The sequence below is a fragment of the Malus sylvestris genome, chromosome 13 (assembly GCF_916048215.2).
Source record: "Malus sylvestris chromosome 13, drMalSylv7.2, whole genome shotgun sequence".
Lineage (NCBI taxonomy): Eukaryota > Viridiplantae > Streptophyta > Magnoliopsida > Rosales > Rosaceae > Malus > Malus sylvestris.
In genome coordinates, this window is record NC_062272.1 from 10334820 (window position 1) to 10344883 (window position 10064).

Below are 10064 nucleotides of genomic sequence, written 5' to 3' on the forward strand. Positions count from 1 at the left end.
AATTTGAAACGAAGAGCATACTCCATTGCTACTTTGTCGGGCGTAGTCAAGACTAGTCCCGCTCCACAGCCCTGTTGGTTGGATGAGCCATCAACATACAGACTCCATGCTGAGGTCGTTGATTCTACTTTCTGAGCTTCCGATGGTAATGAAGCTACTGCTTCAGGTGTAGAAGCAATGTCAACAGGATATGTGAAGTGGGCGATGAAATCTGCTACTGCTTGGCCCTTCTCAGCTGGCTTTGGTTGGTAGGAGATGTCAAACTCACCCAACGCTATTGCCCATTTGATCATTCGCCCTGAAGTGTCAGGACTTTGGAGTATCTGTCGAAGAGGATAATTGGTAAGCACGATGATGGAGTGCGCTTGGAAGTAAGGGCGGAGTTTTCGAGCAGACATGACCAATGCCAGAGCCAATTTCTCAATGTTAGAGTACCGTGTCTCCGCATCTTGTAAGGCTTTGCTAGCGTAGTAGACAGGTCGCTCAATATTCCCATCCTTTCGAATGAGAACGGAACTTACGGCTGAAGCTGATACCGATAGGTAGATAATGAGAATGTCTCCTACCTCGGGCTTGGAGAGTAGAGGGGCTTTACTCATGTACTCCTTGAGGTTTTTGAATGCCTCGGCACATTCATCAGTCCATGTAATGTACTTCCTACTTCCCTTAAGTGCTTTAAAAAAGGGAGCACATTTGTCTGTGGCCTTAGAAATGAACCTGGTTAAGGCTGCCACCTTGCCAGTAAGGCTCTGGATGTCCTTTGAAGTTACCGGTTCCTTCATGTCGAGGATTGCTTTGATCTTCTCGGGATTAGCTTCAATGCCTCGTTGGCTAATCATGAAACCTAAGAATTTGCCAGAGCCTACGCCGAAGGCACATTTGTTGGGGTTTAACCTCATTCGATACCTCTTCAAAATAGTGAAAGTTTCATATAGGTTGGTGATGTGTTGGTCAGCATGTTTGCTCTTGACTAACATATCATCAACGTAAACTTCCATGCTCTTCCCAATCTGCTCGGCGAACATTGAGTTGACTAGTCTCTGATAAGTCGCTCCTGCATTCTTTAGGCCGAAAGGCATGACTTTGTAGCAGTATAGTCCTCTGTCGGTAGTGAAGGCTGTGTGTTCTTGATCCGAAGGGTTCATGAGGATTTGGTTGTATCCTGAGTAAGCATCCATGAAGCTCAGGAGTTCACACCCGGCCGTAGAGTCTATAAGTCTGTCAATAAGAGGAAGAGGGAAGCTATCTTTCGGACACCCTTTGTTTAGGTCGGTGTAGTCAACACACATTCTCCACAAGACCTTTTGAAGCAAAAGACTTTCTTTGGTCGGATTTTTCTTAACAAGGACCACATTTGCTACCCATGTCGGGTAATTGACTTCGCGGACAAAGCCTATGCCTTTGAGTTTTTCAACTTCTGCTTTCATTGCCTCGTATCGTTCAGCGTCATAAGATCTTCGCTTCTGTCTCACCGGCTTGATCTTGGGGTCAATACTCAAACGATGACAGATGACATCGGGAGAGATGTCTGGCATGTCCTCGTATGACCAGGCGAAGACTTCAGTGTTCTCTTTCAAAAAAAAGATATCAATGCTAACCGAAGGGGTGGTGACAATGTGGTGCCAATCTTCACCATGCGATCTGGATAATCTCTTGAGATAGGTACCTTCTCCAACTCTTCAGCAGGTTGGGCTTGCTGGGTGAAAGAGTCATCTCGAGGATCATCGGGTTGATTGTTGCTATCAGGAAGATCCAAGTTTGCTTCATCTAGGCTGGTCTTTGTGACTTGGTCATGTACAGACAGGGTTTCCTTGGGTCCGGGCAAGTGTTGTTGCTTAACTGAAGTGTTGTAACATGATCGTGCACTAAGCTGATCTCCTCTGATGTAGCCGTTGCCATGGGGGGTTGGAAATTTCATCAACAGCATATGCGTGGATACCATAGCCTTGAGATCATTGATGCCTGTGCGCCCAAAGATGACATTGTATGCCGTTGGGCAGTCAACCACTAGGAAGTTAGTGGTAATGGTAGCCGTGTAAGGGCCTGTACCAATAGTAAAGGGTAAATGTATGCTCCCTAAGGGTTGCACGATATCACCGGAGAAGCTTATCAGATGAGAAATTGAGCGATCGAGCAAGTGTTCAGCTACACTGAGTGCCCTGAAAGCTTCGGCAAACATGATATTGACCGAAGCCCCTGTGTCTACGAGGATTTGTCGAACATCAAAGTTGGCTATGTGAGCCTCCACGATCAATGGGTCGTTATGAGGGTAGATGATGCCTCTTTCTTCCTCAGGGTAGAAACATATCGGATCCCAGTTAGGCTTTTGATACTTCCCTCCCCTGATGTCTTCCACGTGAAACACTTGGTGACCAGGCCTCAGAATTCGTTCACTGTTTTTCATGGCCCTATTGGAAGATTCAGATATGGGTGTGCCGCCGCTTATGGAATATATGACATTCACCTGGCGTTGGTTACGGTTATCCCTTTGAGGGTGAAGGAGGAATTGATCAATTTTTCCTTCTCGTGCCAAAGCTTCAATACGATCACGGAGGATGATACATTTCTCGCTATCATGGCCGTTATGCTCATGGTAGCAACAAAACATGCCCGCGTTATTCGGGGGGGTGTAATCTGGGTGCCTCAGCTTTGGCTTTGGTATCAGGTGAGCTATGCTGGGGTAAATGGCCGCGCATGTGGCATTCAAGGGCGTGTATGTCTCATACCTTGGGGTAGGGGGTATCTTGACGCGGGTTTGACCCACTGCATTGACTGCCTGGGGGCGAGCGTTATTGTGGCGATACCCTTGGTTATCGGGATAGTGTCCCTTACTCTTTTTACTGAAATGAGAGTGGTGAGGATGGAAATCCTTCCTCTTGCCTTGAAATTGATATGTCTGTTGTTTCGGCGAAGCATTATGCAAGGCATGGGGAGGTGCCACTGCTGTTTGGAAAGTCGAGGTCTTCTCATTTAGGTGAGTATGGCTTCCACCTCCCACTTGTTGATAAAGGATGGTTGTAGGGGGTTTCTCCTGATATGTCTTTGCCTCGGCGGAGGCATGGTTATAAGACTGCGCCATCACCTCAGAGTAAGTCTTCCAAGTATTGGCATTGATCATGTATTTAAAGAAACAATCACGTAGGCCTGCCGTGAAGGCTTTGAGGGCAGTCTTGTCGTCTGCCTCGGCACACCGGGAGTATTCATGGCTGAAGCGGCCAGCATACATACGTAATGACTCGTCTGGCTTCTGGCGGATAGTGTACAGGTCATCTGCAGAGTGCAAGCGATCGGTTTGGAAAATGTGTTGGGAAACAAATAGTTTCCTCAATTCCTCAAATGAGTCTACCGTCTCAGGTGTAAGACGACAATACCAATTTAGAGCTCCGCCAGAGAGGGTGGAGGGGAAGAGAAGACATCGCTCTTCGTCGGTGTGCATCCGGTATGCCATGGTGGACTCAAAGAGGTTAAGGTGCTCAATCGGGTCCTCTTTTCCAGTATAAAGTTGCAAGCCAAGCTTTTGCTTTGTCTTTGCTTGAAGGGGGGTGTTGAGGATCCTCCTTGTAAGAGGGCCAGGCCTGGGTTGGTTCCAGTCAGGTATTTCAGCCTGACGTTCAGCCTTCAACTTGTTTACTTCCTCAATAAGTTGTAGGACAAGGGGGTCCTGAGCGGAGTTATGTGCCACTGGAGCTTTCTTTCGTAAATCTCCATCTCCTCTTGGAATTAGGAAGGTTTGATCAAGGGCATGTGATTTTTCCCTGGACTCGTTGTACTGGCTTCCAGGGTATGTCTGTCGGAACACCTCTGAGTCCCCTGTACCCTCATGTCTCTCTAGGACTTGTTGCCCCTTCCCCAAATTGGTGGCCGGCTCGGGCCGTGGCAGGGGACCGAGTCTCTCAGAAATCCTTGGGTCATTGATCTTTGAGCTTATATGGATGGAATTCTCTCGACGTTGCTTCAGGAAATCCCGACAATCGCGAAAGACGGCTTTCGATCCTTCTGCCCCTTCAGCAAAGAGGTGTCTCCCTCCACTTCTCATGGTTCGGGTCGAAGCAACTGGGTTAAGAGAAGCCTCATGTTGATTATCAAGTCGAGGGGTAATCTGTTCCCTATCAGGGATATCTATGTCGAATGCATGTGACCCTCCATGTTGGAGGGCACCCAGTTGATGGTTGACTTCCACGGGGGCAACAAGCTCGCGTGTCTGAGCTTGCCTAGCTTCGTGGAGTGTCTCGAAGAGCTTCTCATATTGCTCCTGGAGGACCTCATTCCTCATTGCTATCTTGTTGTTCTGAGCTTCCAACTCATCGACTTTAGCTTGAAGAAGAACTCGTTTTCCTTCCTTCTTTCGTTGTTTCGCACTATGTGCAAGGGGGTGTCATTCTGTGTGCTGTGGCTTCCTTCGCTTCCCATGTTGAAGAGGGATGCCTGATCAAAAGAAAGTGTACGAATGATAGAAACCAGCTTGACACAGCTGAAGAGAGTAGGAATAAGTGTCGTTTCCCACAGACGGCGCCAAATGTTGATGCACAAAATCAGCGAAGACCTTGGTACAACAGAAAGTGTCAGGTTTTGTGACCTTCGCTTGGTTGCTTCGGTCACTAGTGAGGATAAGTACGTAAATGAATAGAGACAGAGAAGTAAACACAGGATGTACGTGGTTCACCTAGATTGGCTACGTCCACGGAGTAGAGGAGTTCTTATTAGTAGTGAAGGGCTTACACAAGTACAAAGGATCAAGCTCTCAATTTAGTGAGTTCTTGTGAATGATTTAACACAAAATGGCATTAGGCAATATTGTGGGGGAATGACCCCTATTTATAGAAAAACTTGTAGCTTTGTCACATTGACATGTGTCATGTTATGATTGGTTCTTGATGTTGACACGTGCTGCGCTCTGATTGGCTTCTAATCTTGACACGTGTCGAGTAGTGATTGGCCTCCTGGTCGGAGGGGAACTCTTCTGGGTCCTTGACAGTATAGCGTTGGCCGGTGCTCGGTAGTTTCGGGATTGGTCAAGTATGGTACAAACAGACTTTTTTGCTTGCTTTTCTGTCCTTAAGTAATAGATGTGTGCTTGGATGAATTTCCTTTATATGCAGTTTATTATAATCCGGATGTAGAAATTAGTTCAAAAAGTTCGTAGAAATCAGTTTACTTCCTGGACAATTTTAGCCAATTGTTTGTTCATTCTCACTTAAAGGAGAACAACCTCTATTTCGTGTTTCCTTGTTTCTTCTAGATTCCTGGTTCCTAACTTCCTAGAGATATGCCTGTCGAGCAGTTTATCCGTATCTTAAGCAGCAGGCTTCACTTGTCTCCAGGGAAAGCTCTTTTTGTTTTTGTGAAGAACACTTTACCTCAGACAGGTAAAAGAGCCTGCTATTCATTCGGCCAGTTGAGCATCTGCATCATTTTCGAGCCTTCTAACGCTTTCTTTTGTGTTTTTCATTTACAGCCAGTCGCTTGGATTCCATCTATGAAACTTAAAAGGAGGACGACGATTTCCTGTATATGTGTTACAGCAGCGAGAAAACCTTTGTTTAACCTTGCCATCTCCTCCCCTAATCATCTAATCGCCTCGTCCGTATTAGTGACTTGTAAGTATTCACTGTTAACTTGCACTCAATCGGAACGGGACCGTGAGGCGTGCTTCACTCTGTATTATCATTTTCGTTGTATATTTGATTCATTGTGAATTCTGTAAAGTTCTTACTTTTAATGATACAACATTTACCAATTATGTATTGTCTCATTTTTCTTTCCTGTCCCAATATATTTCCAAACTTTTCCTCCGTAAACTACCAGAGTTGTCGAATTGAGGTTGCACGAAAAAAAGGGATTTCTTGCAGTGCCCTCAAAGTATGAGATGTTACGGGTGCTTTAACCGTTTTACCATTAGAAATCCAATAGTACAAATTATAGAGTCGTTGGGATTCTTTGTTGGCGCTCAATCGTGGGGCCCACTGTTGCAGAAGTTGTCGGCCAGTCTCCTCCATTTGCGGGTGTATTATACGCGCCAAACACACAAAAAAAATCAGAAACGTTGCTGATGTAATATTGACGTCAGCCTTAATCGCTGGCGCAAGCGGGCATTTGGGCAAGCTTTGCAGGCCCACCAGTTGCCCCCCATCATTCGGCCTGTTGCAGGTGGATTTCGTGGTTGAATGGCATTTTCCAAGCCCTTGCCCTTTGACAATGAGTGAAAATGTTCTAAACCAAGATCTAGCGGGAAAAAGTTTTGTCTATTCTATGCTCCTTTGCACAATAAACGTAACGACCCGTCTCAAAAAATTACGGTTTGTATAATTTTAAAAAGTGAATTTATGAAAATGCCCTTTGAGGCAAATATGTTGACTTATGTTGACCGCCTTGTCGTGTCACGTAAAGTTCATTTTCTTGGCGTAATCTTGTAGTACTCGTCGCTACGAACACGTGGGCGCGAACGAAACATGGTTTGGAGTTATAACGAAGAAGATATTAACGTTTAAAGTGGGGGGCATTTTAGTAAATTGAATATTTTCTGGAAGTCTCCAGATTTTTGGAGCAAAATCTGGAAAGCCATGTGTGTGGCCCAAATTAAAGGAAAGAAAAGATGGGCGGTGGAGTTGGAAGATAAAGGAGAGAAAGTGTTACACCCACCCCTAATTTAAATTGTATTTTCACTAAGTTTGAGTTTATCTTGCTTTTAAAATTGTTTTTGGGTCTTAATAGGTGTGCCAAGCGGCCCACTTTTATTTGTTGTCCCCCGGTTCCAAGCCTTCCATCTCTCTCTCTCGGTCTCACTCTTTCTCTCATTCTCTTTTTCCCTCTTTCTTCTCTCAACTCTCTCTGCACTCTCTCCTTTCTGCTCGAGCTCCACACACACACACAAACATATGTACACCCAGACGGCAACCACTCACCACCATCTGGACCTTGTTACCATGAAGCTCAGACTGATGACCTTGAAGCTTGATAGTGGCGGAGCCACTGTTCACTGTCTCCCGAACTTGCTTCGTTGTAGGTGAGCTTCGAAGACCTTTTAAACTTTCCCCTTTGGCTCCCATGTTCTGTTTCTAACCACATGGATGTGTTCTGGAAGTCAAATTATGAAGAAACACCTAGGAGGAGCTAAACCCAGATTCCAGCGATAAACCGTGGTCGTTTGGCCATCTTTCAGTCCATTTTCCGGTCAACTCCAGCTACCACTCCATCCCTGGTATAATTCTCTTCTCCACATTTCTAGCTACATTTTGGCTTTTGAATCACTCAATTTGGTTAAGTAACGAAGAAGTTACGAAACTTTGAAAATTCCCAAAACCTTCAACCAAAACCCAGTTTTCCGACTAGCACCGCCGCTTTCGAGGCATTTTCCGGCCAAAACATGGTGAGTTGGCCTATGTGCAGGGTATCAATCTCTTCATCTCGTCGAGTACTACAACTTTCATGTTTGGATCGCTTTATTTGGATAAGTAACGAAGAAGTTATGAGCCGTGGAAAATCAACCACCAAACCGGCCAAAGGGTGGCCTGAAAACCACCCTTAACCCAGGCCCTTTGGGCCGTGCCAAACCCCCAGGCTTAGGCCCGTTTAAGCCCAAACCCCTTTATTTTTAATTGTTTTTATTGTATTTATTTAAACCAAGGCCTTTGGGCCTTATCTAAAACCCTAAACCCCTAAGTCTAACTCTAGACCCTAAAGCTCTAAAGCCTAAACCCTTTAACCTTTCCAACCCTAAACCCTAGCCGGCTCAAATCCTTTTGTGGAAGATTTCGTTAGGGAATATTCCATCAGAGAATATTCCATCAAGGAATATTCTCTGGAATATTCTATTGGCTTTTACGAAATTTAACCGGGACCCTTCTTAGGGTAATTCGACGTTTTGAATCCGTTTCCGACATCCGTTTTTCCAAATTCAATTGCTATTATATAGTTTTATTAATTGGACCCTTTATGTGCTTAAGGGCAATATTTGTGACGTTTCCGTGATAGCTAGTTTGCGTGGCTCTTCGGTGGCTAAGTATTTGTGAGTGGACCCCTTCTAAAAATGCATGTTTTAATAGTAGAAATGAATACATGAAAAACGTGATTTGATGATAACGTTTTATGAAATGTTTTATGAGATAACATGCTTATTGAGGCTAGATTGAATTATTACTATTTTTCCTATAACCCATGTTTTTATAGAATATCTGATGAATGACGATATGATATTTAGAACACGTTTAGAACACCTCTTTATAGTATAGATGATGGATGACTTTATACTATGAAGTTGTTTTTCAATATATATATGTTAAATGGTTTTGTACTTACCTAGTGGTCATTTCCGCTAAGGGACGTAGGGATAGATTCCGGTCCGTCCCGGGCGACGGTTTGGTGTTGGCATAAGGCCTGGAGTGTGTGTCCTCTGGTTGTTTAGCACAGGGATGGGGAGCCAGCATGGGGCCTGAAATGTATTTTCCTCTGACTGTCTGCTCAGAGACGGGGAGCGGGCATGGGGCCTGGGGGTTATCGGACAATTCACTAGTGATTATTATATATACAAGTTATGATTTGAGACATTGCACAACATGCTAGGTTTCGGAAAACCTATGTTTATCATTATATATGTGTTTTCATAAAATCTAGGGGTTAGTACGTTGATAACTGTTTTACTATATATATATATATCAACTTGGTGCACTCATGTGTGTTTTGCGCCCCCTTTAGGATTTAGAATCGAGGCATACAGTCCCGGCGTCAAGGCACTTCCACATCAGCATCTTCGAGTCCTCTCAGTGTAGGACCCATTACTTTATTCATTCAATTTTATATTATTTCTTTTAGTATTCTAGTTAGTTGTATGCTCTGAACACGTTCCTTAAATGCATATTCTTTATTCTTTTATATTTATAAGTCTTATCCATCCTTTATTTTCAGCATTTGCACTCAATAAATGGCTTTCGTCACCCTCGGGTATCGGCCAGCACATGCCTATTCTGGTATTCGAGGAAATATCGGGATCGGGGCGTGTCAGAAATGAGGTAGAAGTGAAGGCCAATCAGGAGAGGAGAGATGAGAGAATCAACCAATGAGAGAGGGGAGAAATGAGAGAAAGGAGAGAAGGGGAGAAGGAAGAACCCGCCAGGTTCCCCTTGACCTGTACTCAACCCGGCGGCACCCATGCTTTCCGACGCCATTTAGTCGATTTTTCCGGTGAATCACGCCGCGCCACCACCTATAGTCAACTCCACAACCCTTCTTCTTCAAGTTCCACCCCAAACCCGACGGTTTTGGTCTTGGTTTCGTGGGAATGACACCGGCGGCACCGTGGTGTTTTTGGTAGCAATCTGCCAATTTTTGAAGCGAATTCCTTCAATCCACTACTACGAAACCATTTATTAGTGTCACTATGATAACCAACAAAAAACATATATTATTGTCGGATATTAAGTAAAATTCCGACAGAAAATGGATGCAGTGGCGGATATACTAAGCGATCGAATTGCCAGCGTCAGGAAATAAATTTTCTGTCGGTTAAGGCCCTAAAACCGACAGAACTTATGTCGGATATATGCGACAATAAATACTAAACTACTGTTGGATACTATCAATTAATGTCGTTCTTGACCACCAGGAAATTCAAAATACCGTCGGATTCACATAATTTTCCTGTCGGTCCTAACCGATAGAAAAATTAAAAAAATAAATAAAATCTACTATTTTCCGTTGGTCACAACGGACAGAAAAATCTTAATAATTAAAAAAAAAACGAAACATTCTGTTTGTTTTTTTAATTTTACAGAATGAATTAAAAAAAAAAAGAGTGAATAAAATAAACAACGATCGTAACAAACATAATATGCATTCAAATATAAATTAACCTACAATAATGTCTTTTGAATCTGTCATAACACATAAGGTAGACGTTAAATATAAATTAACCTACAATACGGTCATCTAAATCCGCCATAATACATAACTAGACAAAATACATTTGTCCGAAGTAGATAAAGTGTCATACATATCCGTAAGGAAAACCAACAAACTATTCAATAGAACCCGAGCCTTCTGCCGAACCTCTCTATGCTCCAGAGCCTTCT

General features: G+C 43.9%; 1 pseudogene; it reads left to right on the forward strand.

Annotated features, from left to right (window-relative positions):
- Positions 1-5254: 5254 nt before the first annotated feature.
- On the forward strand, positions 5255-5738 carry LOC126595233 (autophagy-related protein 8i-like; annotated as a pseudogene).
- The last annotated feature ends 4326 nt before the right edge of the window (positions 5739-10064 follow it).